Consider the following 13783-nt stretch of genomic DNA (forward strand, 5'->3'; position numbering starts at 1 on the left):
TATGGCGATTTAGTTCATGGGACTCATTCATTAACTTCACTATTGGATTCTTATCATTGTGCTCATCTTTTAAACTTATAGTTGAAAGATGCCTCCTTGTAAGTCAACAAGGCGCAATCCTCCGATAATTCCAACTCAAACACCACATCCTCCACAATTCGATATGGAAGCTCTTAGTACTGTGGTGGCTGCGGCTGTTGCGACGGCCATGGCTCAATACACCAACAACCAAGGTACTAGTGGAGGTGGAACATTTGTTCATTCCACTCATAGTGATGTCATTGTGCGTTCACGAGAGTGCTCTTATGAAGACTTCACCAACTGTAAACCCCAAGTCTTCAATGGAATTAGTGGAATCATTGCCCTGTCGCAATGGTTCGAAAAGACGGAATCGATCTTTGAGATCTATTCCTGTACTGAAGGAAGCAAAGTCAAATTTACTGCATGCACCTTCGGTGATTGAGCCTGACGTGGTAGAATAGCCATGTCAAGTCGCTAACTTTAATAGTGGCTAATGCTATGGGCTGGGAAGCTCTTAAAGGGCTGATGATTGAAGAATACTATCCAAGGGGTGAGGTTCAGAAATTAGAACAAGAACTCTGGAGTCTGACCATGAAGAGCTCCAACATAGTGGCTTACACTGCCAGATTCAGTGATCTGGTGGCACTATGTCCCAATATGGTTCCCAATGAGGGAAAGAAGATTGAGAGGTACATTTGGGGGATGGTGCCTCCATTTCAGGGGAATTTCTTAGCTTCAAACCCCACTACTTTCGACAGTGCCAAGCGATTGACACAACGACTCATTGATCACGGAGTCCCTACCCCGACAACGACAACAACCCTGGCTATCTCAGAACACTCCAAAGCCGCTGACAACAAGCGAAAGTTCTGGGATAACAAGAAGGGAAAATTGGCGCAGAACTCTGCCAAGAAGCATCAAGTTGTGGCTATTCATGCCGCGATCGTACCTGCTGCTATTGGGCCAAGGAAGCAGTATACTGGGAATTTGCCCAAGTGCAACAAATGCACTTTCCATCATAATGGTGCCTGCCAGGAAATGTAGTGCGCTAACTGCAACAGAAAAGGGCACACTGCCCGATTCTGCAAGGCTCCGGCGAGGCTAATTAACCAAGTCCCCGACATTGTTGTGGGCCAGGCTTGCTACGGTTGTGGCAAGGTTGGTCATTTCAAAAGAGACTGACCGAAGGCAGGAAATGCTAGCAGAGTGGGAAGAATTCTGGCGATAGGCCACGAGGAAGCCATAACTAATCCTACGATATTTACTGGTACGTTTCTCCTCAATAATTCATATGCTTGCATACTATTTGATAGTGGAGCGGAGAGGAGTTTCATGAACCAGAAATTTGCTCACTTACTTAAACAAAAACCACGTGCACTAGAGGAATCACTCACTGTAGAAATGGAAAATGGGAAAATAGAAAGCACTAACTGCATATACATAGTTGTACTTTAACTCTAGATGGTCATTCATTCCAAATCGACCTCATGCCGGTCTCAATTAAAAGTTTCGACGTCATAATCGGCATGGATTGGTTGAGTCTTATTTGCGCCGACATCATGTGCTTTGATAAGTCAATTCGTCTTAACCTCCCTAACAACGAAACTCTAGCTATCTACAATGACAAATCAAGTACGAACCTTCGCATCATTTCGTGTATTCAAGCTCAAAAGTGCTTACGAAAGGAATATCATGCATTCCTTGCACACATCGTCGATACGAGCCAAGAAGTGAAGGACATTTAGAACATTCCAGAAGTACGCAACTTTCCCGGCATCTTTCCAGAAGAACTACCGGTATTACCACCACAACATCAAGTCGAGTTCCGAATCGACTTAGTTCCAGGGGCTACCCCAGTAGCCAAATCGCCTTATCGTCTAACTCCATCAGAGATGCATGAAATTTCCAGTCAGCTTAACGAACTTCTCAGAAAGGGATTCATTAGACCAAGCTTCTCACCATGGGGAGCACTGGTCTTGTTCGTAAAGAAGAAAGACAGATTGTTTCGTATGTGCATTGACTACAGAGAGCTGAACAAACTTACCTTCAAGAATTGTTATCCCTTACCTCGCATTGACGACTTATTTGATCAACTTCAAGGAGCGAACTACTTCGCGAAGATAGATCTAAGATCCGGATATCACCAGTTACGAGTGTTAGAGGAGGATGTCCCCAAGACAGCCTTCCGAACTCGTTATGGACACTACGAGTTTGTAGTGATGCTGTTCGGATTAACCAATGCACCAACTGTATTCATGGATCTAATGAATATGGTGGGTCGTCCTTACTTGGATCAGTTCGTCATTATCTTCATTGATGACATACTTATCTACTCTCGAAGTAAGGAAGAGCATAGTCAACACCTACGAAGAGTCTTAGAAACATTACGATCAGAGGAGCTCTATGCGAAGTTCTCTAAGTGCGAGTTTTGGATTCGAAGAGTCGAATTCTTGGGCCACGTTGTTAGCGAAAAGGGAATTCACGTGGACCCTTCCAAAATCTAGGCCATTGAGAACTGGTCAGCACCGAAGACACCTACAAAAATTCGTCAATTTCTAGGTCTCGCTAGCTACTATCGCAGATTCATACATAACTTCTCTAGCATTGCTAAACCGCTTACTGCATTGACCCAGAAAGGCGTGGCCTTTGACTAGGAAGAGAAACAAGAGAAGGCATTCCAAACACTGAAACAAGCCTTGTGCACTGCACCGATCTTATCCCTCCCAGAAGGAATAGAAGATTTCATTGTGTATTGCGATGCATCCAACCAAGGGCTTGGTTGTGTTCTTATGCAAAGAGGAAAGGTCACTGCCTATGCCTCTCGTCAGCTTAAGACACACGAAGTCAACTATACAACACACAATCTTGAGTTAGGAGCAGTGGTATTTGCTCCGAAGATCTGGAGACACTACCTGTATGGTACAAAGAGTACTATCTTCACAGACAACAAGAGCCTTCAGCATATATTCGATCAGAAGGAGCTCAATATGAGAAAAATACGGTGGGTCGAGCTACTCAATGACTACAAATGCGAAATTCATTATCACCTTGGTAAGGCCAATGTAGTAGTTGACGCCCTGAGTAGGAAAGAATATTCTGGTCGTAGAGTCAAATCTTTGACTATGACTATCCATTCACACTTTTCCACACAAATTAAGGAGGCTCAACTAGAAGCCTTGAAACCGGAAATTGTGGCGGGTGAATCCCTGAGAGGGATGGATAAAAACTTAGAAGTTAAGGGTGGTGGAGCCTTATATCTCATGGATCGTATCTGGATACCGAAACACGGTGGTTTTAGAGACTTGGTCATGACTGAAGCACACAACACTAGATATTCCGTCCACCCAGGTTTAGATAAGATGTATATGGATCTTAAGAAACTGTACTGGTGGCCTAACATGAAAGCAAATATTTCTACCTTCATGAGTAAATGTCTTACTTGCACAAAGGTTAAGGTCGAGTAACAGAAACCCTCAGGATTACTACAGCAACCAGAGATACTAGAGTGGAAATGGTAGCGGATTACTATGGACTTCATAACCAAGTTGCCCAAGACAACGGGTGGACTTGATACCATTTGGGTCATCGTCGACAGATTGACCAAATCTGCGCATTTTCTACCATTCAAAGAGACTGACAAGATGGAAAAGCTAACAAGAACTTACATTAGGGAGATCGTATGACTGCATGGTGTTCTTATATCCATTATCTCTGATAGAGATAGTAGATTCACTTCGAGGTTCTGGCAGTCGCTACAAAGTTCCCTAGGAACTAGGTTGGACATGAGTACAGCCTACCATCCGAAACCGACAGGAAAAGTGAGAGAACGATACAAACTTTGGAAGATATGTTGAGAGCCTTTGTGATTGACTTTGGAAAGGCATGGGATACTCATCTACCCCTTGTCGATTTTTCCTACAATAACAGTTATCACACGAGCATAAAGGCTGCTCCATTTGAATCCCTCTATGGCCGTAAGTGTAGATCCCCTATGTGCTAGGCTGAGGTGGGTGAAACACAGTTAGCTAAAGGACGAGTTCCTGACAGCACTCTCATAGGTCCGAAAATCATACAGGAAACGACAGAGAAGATCGTTCAGATTCGTAAACGATTAAATGCCTCTAGAGACCAACAGAAAAGCTACCCAGACAAAAGGAGGAAACCTTTGGAATTCCAGGTGGGAGACCGCGTTCTATTGAAAGTCTCACCCTGGAAGGGCTTGATACGCTTCAGAAAGCGTGGAAAGCTAAATCCAAGATATGTAGGGCCTTTCGAGATTCTTTCTAGAATCGAACCTGTAGCTTACAAACTCAATCTACCTCGTGAACTTAGTAACGTACATTATACTTTCCACATCTCGAACTTAAAAAAGCGTCTGTCCGACAAGACTCTAGTAATCCCACTCGACGAGATCGAGATCAACGACAGCCTCACCTTCGTAGAAGAACCAGCAGAGATCATGGACCAAGAGGTCAAGCAAACGAAGCAAAGCCGTATCTCAATAGTGAAGGTTCATTGGAATGTCAAGCGAGGACTTGAATTCACTTGGGAGCGCGAGGATCATATGAAACTGAAATATCCTCATCTATTTACTTAGTTATTTGTAGCTACTTAATTGCTTAAAATCTAATTTCGGGACGAAATTCTCTCTAACGGGGGGATGATGTGACAACCCGGAATTTCTATCTTGTACAGTCAATCAATTCAATCAAAGTCAGACTTGTTTCTACTTTCATTTAGCACTATTTAGAGTCTGTTTGAGTGTTCTAAATCTAGCACCTTCAAGAGGTGATGTTAGGAAGTTTATTCTAGAGTTCAGTGTGCAGTATACAAGCCGGAAAACTCCAAGAATTGGAGTTTACAACCGTAAACTAGATTTTACGGCCGCAAACTCTTGGCTATATAAATTAGACTTGGCCATTTTTCAACACTTTTACCATTTCAAGCCAAGTAAACTGATTTCTCTCTAAAGTATCAAAGGATCTTCATCTTGATCTTCAAAAATGTAAGAATTCTTTCCATTTGATTTTTTGATACAAAGCTTTATCTAGTACAACCCTTTGATTTCATCCACGAAATCAACTATTTTGGTTAGATCTTCAAGAAACACCAAGAACACCAAGAACACACACTAGTGTTTTTGGACCTTAAACACCCTTTCAAGCTTCTAATATGTAAGTACACTCTCCTTAGCTTGTTATATACTAGGAACACTTGATTTACACCATGAAAACAACAAGAATTCAAGAACAAAAGGTGTGTACGGCCAAGAGAATCTCCCTTGGCCGTAAACCCTAATTAGATGTGCACTTGTGCCACAAATCCTTCCTAAGGCTTGGACTTGAGTCTAGAACACTTCCTTGTGGTTTGTAAGACCTTAAAACACACTTAAGTACAAAATACCATGAGTTTACGGCCGTATACTCATAGGGCTATAAACCTCCTTTGGCCGTAAACTCATGTGAGTCTTCCACTTTGGCCGTAAACACCCTAGTGTGGCCATACAAACCTTATTTACAATCCTATGTGGTTTAACACTTCATTACAAGTGTTTCCTAGTCCCTAAGGTTCTTCCATTGCATGATTAGTTGTTATAAACACTAATTGTATTCATATATGTGTCATTATATGATAAATAGGATCCGTGTGTGCTCAAGCCTTCACTTGACACTTTGCATCCTTTGTCGATCTTACATTCGAGATACTCACTACAGGTGAGTTCATACCCCTTAACTTATCTTTTAAATGATTTTAAATTCTTTTATGTGGGGGGATACAAGTAGAAAACATGTTAGTTATATAATCAATCACATGTGATTTATAACTGTGTTTCAAACAAAGGATTTCATATACTTCAAACTGTGTTTCAAACAAAGGATTTCTTATACTTTAATCCGTGTTATCAAACAAACTGCTTTTAAATCGTTTTATAAACTGACATCAAGTCATTAATATTTATTGTTAAAATCTTCAAATGTATTACAAACCTTCTTTTAAACTTATATATTGTCAAAAGCATGTCTATATATGTATAGTTATATAAGTAATGTTTAAAGGTCTTAGGACTGATAACTCGCTTTATTTCCTTTTCCTTGTTTGGTTGTGGACTTAGAGTATTGGTTATTTGTCCGAAGGTTGTCTAAATACTAGTTATATATTATGTATATATATGTAGATATAAAAGTACTATCAATCAGTTCAGTACCTTTGGGTAGCAAAGGTATACATTCATTCATTCAAACTACAGAAATTACTAGTAAAATATAATAGGTATAGTTTAGGATAATGCTATCACTATACAAATACTATAACAGAGAATACTAGACAGAGAATGCTATAACAGAGAATACTATAACAGAGAATACTATTACTATATCAGGAATACTATAACAAGGTCAAGATAACTTAATGTGAGATACTATTTCATGACACAACAACCATTTTGTTGTGTCATGTTTTGTAACAAGAATCTCCTGGAGGGAGAGCTTGAGTTTGTGTATAGATCTATACTGGATTGACTATCCTACACCTTGCTGTTCGCTACAGTGGGACTTGCAATTCTACGGGTGCCAAATGTCATTTCTTCCGACGTCTTTCATCGTCGTGTTATAGTCGGTATTAGCATGGGTACAACCTTATCACATTTTACCTTAAATAAACCATTGGTTTTAAGGTAGTTATTACTACAGTAGTTATTACATATAATACTGCAATACATATACATTTTCCCATTATATTGAAATTGTGATCTCCTCATATAAACAGTAAGATAAAATTATATTTTGGTAATAATAGTCATACTTGGGAAAAACCTTTACTTTTACAGAGAAACAAACATACAACACAGTCGGGTCTTGGTAGAAGACTGCTTTTATACTAGTCGAAAATATAGGATTTTCTAGGAGTTTTCAAACATATACAAACATTTACAATGAGCATTTACAAACACTTTCAGTAAACTTATACAAACATTGACTCTAAATACTTATGAACTCACCAACTTAAATGCTGATCTACACTTTCAAAATTACTTGTATTCTCAGGTCACCACTAGACAGGTACCGATGACCAGGTTTTGAGAAGACGGAGCATGTTAAAGACTCTTCTTTTATTTTGATTATTCATTTTTGGTGTCTTACTACTTTTATGGAACACAATTGTATCAAATTATACTATTAATGCAATGGATGATGTCGTTGCTTGTTTACTACTTTGCATTGTTATGATACTGTACATGACGTCCTTTGCCCCAGAACGTTTCCGCCGCTCTGGTTTTGGGGTGTGACAGTTTTGCCAAAGCATCTCTGTTTTTCTCACCACACTAAACCTGCAAACCTTTCGGATTCTAATAAGGTGGTTGAAGATCCTTCCTTGAACAATCCTACCATTTCCAATCCGCCACTGCCCCCAAACACAGATCCTTCCGTACTTCATGACTGCCCAATATAAAATGACCCTGAGCTGGTAACTGCTACTGAGGCTTTATCTGGTCCTTCGCCAAGCCTTACGCCACCTCCTTCTTCAAGTAGTGCTCTGATCACATACGATGTGGTGACGAACCCTATGCCGATCCCTAAGGCCTCCAGTACCAATGTTCAGTTGGTGATGTCCTTGCCAAGGAAGGGTGCTAGCCAACAAGCCTTTCATGAAAAATTGTTCGCTTCCAGTCTTGCAACCTCGACTTCCATAACTACAACCCATGTAATCGAGGTGAATCCTGCTTCCACAGTTTCTACCATTCTTACCACTGATCTTATCGACCTGAATGATTTGATAACGTCTTCCGAGGGAGTAAATTCTGATATGATAGCTAAAGGTTCCCTGGTGACTGAAGTCATTTCCAACATCTATTCGGTTCCAAAATTTGGTAAACTATTTTTCCTCATCTTTCCACGTAACTACTCTTTTTTTATTCCTTACTTCTTACTCGTTATGTTGTTTGTTTTAAATTTTAGATTTTCCTCTACCAAAGAAGAAAGCTCCCCATCTTCCCTGATGTCTTTAGCTTCCTCTATCCAATCCTTTTCGCATCATTTCACTACCACCTCCTTTGTTAATAAGGCTTCTCTTAGAAAGATGACCGATAAGGAGGGGATAGACAAGGCTCAGACTCACATCCTTGAGGGCCTTAATGTGATGAATAAAGTATCTTTGCGCAACAAAGCTCGTATGGTAGCTACGGCTGCCAGAGACATGGAATTTGACAAATTGTCCGATTGCATGGACAAGCTTCGATCAAGTTATTAGGTTTTAGAATGAGAGAAGACATAACTTATGTCGGATAACATTAAATTAACCTCTTCCAACAAATAGATATCACTAGACTTGGTTGAATCCGTGTGCATTCAGGAAGAACTTCACCTTTTGAATCACGACCTACAACTAAAACTTGATGAAACGGGCGCTCGTGATGCCTCGTCAGCCAAGGATCTAGAAGAGGTGACTCAACAACTTGTCGGTTGGAAGACTATTTTCTCAGAGAAAGTATCTATTATGTACATTTCTTGTTCGGAAAAGGATGTTAGTGCAAGACAATTGGAAGATGAGGTGAGCATTCTGCATTTGTCTTTGAGGGAAAATGATGCTCAGATCAATGAGTTGGAGATTTACAATGCATCACCCAAACATGATGTCCTGTTTCATTAAAAATTTCTGAGCAACATTCCCTCGATATGAAGTAGACGTTGAAGTAGGGGATACCCTTCTTGTTTAGGCTCTACTTAACTCGGAGGAGTTTAACCATGCCAATGGTTCCCTACAAGAGGATGCTATACAACTTGGCTAGCATCAGGCCTGTACTTAAATATCATCCCAGTATATGAACGTGATGGCTAATCTCGAGCTTCCTTTTTCTTTTCTGAACGCTACTGAATTAGTTATCTAATGGTTCACTAAACTTACCAACTTTGATTTCGCCTTGTTAAAGATGCTCGAAGGAGATAGTGTAGATGCGAGCTTTTTAAAGAAGGAGTTAGAGGAGATAGATTCTTCTAACACTAGATTTGATGATTAGCTTTATATCTTTTTTTTTGTAATCATAATATTCTATCTATAATGTAACTTTCTTCTTCCTTGAAGCATTTCTTCCGTATTAGATTTGTGCTTTTAGAACTTGGTATTGTGACATAAGCTTTAGCTATTCCTTCATAGCTTTTAACACTATATGTATCCACTTAGCTTAATTTATGAATAATGGACCATAGTTTTGTAACTAGTTAAATTTGCCATTGTATTCTTCTCTCCTGTTGTTCATAAAGCCCATCCTTAGTGACTGAATCATGATTATCATTTTATACAACCAAATCTAGGGGGATAGACCATGATGGCTTATATGATCGAACCTTAGTGGTCGAACCATGGTGATCTTTTGCATAGCCAAACCATGGTGGCTTATATGATAAAACCATGATGATCTTTTACAGATTCGAACCATGGTGTTTAAACCATGGTATCTTATAAGATCGAACCATGTTGGCCGAACCATGGTGATCTTTTACATAGCCGAACCGTGGTGTTTAAACCATGGTGGATTATATGATCGAACCATGGTAACCGAATGATGTTGATATTTTACATAGCAGAACCATGGTGGCTTATATGATTGAACCATGGTGATCTTTTACATAGCCGAACCATGGTGGCTCATATGATCGAACCATGGTGATCTTTTACATAGCCCAACCATGGTGTTTAAACCATGATGGCTCATATGATCGAACCATGCTGACTGAACCATAGTGATCTTTTACATAGTTGAACATGATGTTTAAACCATGATGGCTTATATGATCGAACCATGGTGGCCAAAAAATGGTGATGTTTTACATAGCCGGACCATGGTGGTTAAACCATGATGGATTATATGATCGAACCATGATGTCTGAACCATGGTGATCTTTTACATAGTCGAACCATGGTGATCATTTACATAGCTGAACCATGGTGTTTAGACGATGGTGGCTTATATAGTCAAACCATGGTGATCTTTTACATAGCTGAACGATGGTGGCTTATATGATCGAACCATGGTGACTGAATGATGGTGATATTTTAGATAACCAAACCACGGTGGCTGAACCATGGTGATCTTTTACATAGTCGAACCATGGTGATCTTTTACATAGCTGAATCATGGTGGCTTATATGATCGAACCATGGTGGCTGAACGATGATGGTCTTTTATATAGTCGAGCTATGGTGTTTAAACATGATGACTTATATGATTGAATATGGATGAGTGTGTGATGGAACCGGTACCAAACCATATCATTCCCGATTTCCCAAAAACCAAATTTGATCAAAAATCAATCTCGAGTACCAAACCAAATTAACATCACTGGTACCGGTATCGGGAATTGTATCGGTTTTCGATACTAGTATCGGTACCGACGATACTGAATCTTGAATTTCTTATATTTGGAGTACCGAGTACTATCCCATATTTTTAAATTCGGTACCGGTTCTGGTATTGTACGGTACCGGTACAGGATCATGATTTAGGACAAACTGCTAATCCCTATGATCGAACCATGGTGACCGACCCATGGTGATCTATTACATAGCTGAACCATGGTTTCTAAACCATGGTTTCATATATGATCAAACCATGGTTATCTTTTACATAGTCGAGTCATTGTGTTTAAACCATTGTGGCTTATATGATCGAACCATGTCGGCCGAACCATGCTGATCTTTTACATAGCCAAACCATACCATGGTGGCCGAACCATGGTGATCTTTTACATAGCCGAGCCATGGTGTTTAAATAATGGTGGCTTATATGATTGAACCATGGTGATATTTTACATAGCTAAACCATAGTGGCTGAACCAAGGTGATATTTTACATAGCTAAACTTTCTTTCCTATGATGACTACCACCGCTTTGCCCTCAACCCACTTGGTGAAATAATCAGTGGCTACTATCAAGAACTTGAGTCTTTCGGGAGCCTCTGGGAACGGTCGCACTATATCGATACCCCACTATATGAAAGGCCATGTTGTAATGTTGTCATTGTTACAAATGGTAAGTTAGGAACATCAAAGTGGATTTTGACAGCTATGCACTTTTAGACAACTTCGTTTGTGTCGTCCAACATAGTTGGCCAGAATTACCCCTATAACACCCGATTCAAGGTACTTTTCATTTTTGAACCTTGGTGTGTGAATGGTTTGCAAATTTGGTCCCCAGGGGGCATTGTTGCCATTTTCGGAAAAGTAGGAGTACGTTGGGCGTACTTCTCGTACGCTGGGCGTACGCACCCATGGGACAAACCCTAAAATTTAGGGTTTGGACCCTCTTTAAGCAACATTATGACCTTTGATCCCCTCATTTATCAGCCTCCATTACCCTTTTAGCCACATTTCGAAACCCTAACCCTTCTAGAAAAGATTTGAACCTCTTTATGTGTTTTGGCGAGCTTTGAGAAGAAGAGTTTTGAAGAAGGAGCTCTGACCAAGGTAGAGCTTGTAGATCCAAATTCTACTCATCATTTCCAGCTTAATTGAGGTATAAAGCTTGGAACTTGCTTATGTATGCTTAGATCTAATCTTTATGGAGTTTTGGTTACTTTTGGTCCCATGAGTGAGATCCAGTGGGAATTGTTCCACTCTAGAAGTTAGGAGTTGCTTCTCTTGATGTTTTTGAGGTCCCTAGTCCATAAAGTTGGCATCTTGATGGTTAAGGATCAACCATGCAAGTAGTTATGTCCATTTGGTGAAATTAGGGTGTTAAATCTAAGGTTTGAGTTCATTTGAGTCATGAAAAGGTTATAAGTTAATGACTTTATGGATTAAGACGTTCCCCGAGGCTTGGATCTGAAGTTTGGACGTCTAGTCGTAAGCATCATGTTCTTAAGGGAAAAAAGTGCTTAATAGGCACATACGCTGGGTGTACGCTGCAAATATGCGTTCGAGTCCCCGATCAGGCATGCGACCTAGTACGCCAGGCGTACTTCTGGTATGCGCAACATACCAGGCCTGGTCTGGGGCTTTGCGGGTTCGACCATTTTTGGACTATTAGGGTTTTGCGCCATGTTGGGCCGCTAGCCTTTCTGAATTTGGGCCATTGTTAGGCTTTGGTCCTTCTTGATTTGGGCCTATATTGGGCTTTGGGTAACCTTTAGGAAATGGGTCACTGTTAGGCTTTTAGTGCCATTTAGTTTGAGATTCGGATATTAAGCCAAGTGAGGAAAGGGTAAAATGGTCTTTTAACCTTGGTGTTCGAGCAATGAACCAGATTCTCGATTATGGTTTATAACTCAATTATTAATTTGGATTTTATTTGGTTGGTTAGTGTGGGGATTCTTCTATTCAGCAACCTGAGCATCTATTGTCTGACAACAGACTGATGTGAGTTTGCTCACTATACTGTAGGACACTAGACACTAGGGGTTGTATGTGCTTGTAGTCTTTGTGACTATTGTTGTATGTATTGTATACCTGTGTGCCAGTTTACTATACGCATGTTGGGTGAAATAGAACCGGGTGTGAAATAGATCCTATACAACCTTTTGTTGACATATGAGTTGAAATAGAGTCGGGGGTTGAAATAGACTTAAGGGTGAAATAGACCCGACACAACCTTGAGCTGACATATGATTTGAAATGGACTTGGTGGTGAAATAGACCTGACACAGCCTTGAGCTGGCATATATGTTTGGTATGCGGTATTTTTGGAAACTCACTAAGCTTCGTGCTTACGGTTTTCAGTTTATTTTTCAGGTACTTCCAAATCGAAGGGTAAGAGCTTGGGATGATCACATCACACACACCATGATTTTTCACTTATTTAAATCTGATGTGTTTTGGATGATTATGAATACATTATGATTTCCCCTTTGGTTTTGATGAACATGTTTGGTTGATGATTTAATTAATATGAAAAAATTGGTTTTAAATTTTGGGACGTTACAAGTTGGTATCAGAGCCTTGATTTGAGGGATTCAAGCATACTCTCGGGTTATTGGTATGGTTTGATGTGCATATCTAACAATCGTATCATGTTGATGTATTATATGATGATGGAGATATTGAAGTGCTATGTTTGGATAAGGAAAGGTTTGTAAAGAATGGGCACAAACTTGCAAATGTATGATTCCTTGTGTTTATGCTTAGGTTTTGTTTGGTTGGCTGGAATGGAATGAACTATTTCATTCCATTCCTTCCCTGACTCCATTCTACCATACACTACAATTGATTTATGATGATGTTTCACTCCACCCCCTTTACATAGGAAGCTCATGACATATAATCCACACCCTAAAGAAGGGTAAGTCACTATACTCATGATATTTCAACTTGTAATAAGACAAATACTAATTTTATTTTTAGTTTATAACATACATTCAAGGATTTCACATGCTCTTAAGTCTTAATCTTTTCACTTTTTTTTTCCAGAGCATCTAAGAAACTTAAATCATCGGGTAGCTTTAAGCAAACTAAGGAATAAACTGACGTGTGAGTAGGATATAATAATATATTACATTTTCATTAAATTTTCTCTTTATAAAATTTATTTATCGAAGTTTGTTGTAATGGTAGATCACCATCATTTGTGGTAAGAGGAAAAAGAACCTCAAGACAGAATTTGAACCAAGGGCAAAAAGGGGTATCACAAAGAAGTGCATATTTGGAAATTTGCAGAAGCAAAGATCCTGATGCATCCATGCCTGATGCCATATCCTCTAAAATCAATAATTTGGGTGCAGTTGAAGGTATAACACGAATCATCCATGTTTCTTGAGTGTATATGGAAACGGGAG

This window comes from Lactuca serriola, chromosome 8 (assembly GCF_051521515.1).
Source record: "Lactuca serriola cultivar US96UC23 chromosome 8, Lser_US96UC23_V15, whole genome shotgun sequence".
Lineage (NCBI taxonomy): Eukaryota > Viridiplantae > Streptophyta > Magnoliopsida > Asterales > Asteraceae > Lactuca > Lactuca serriola.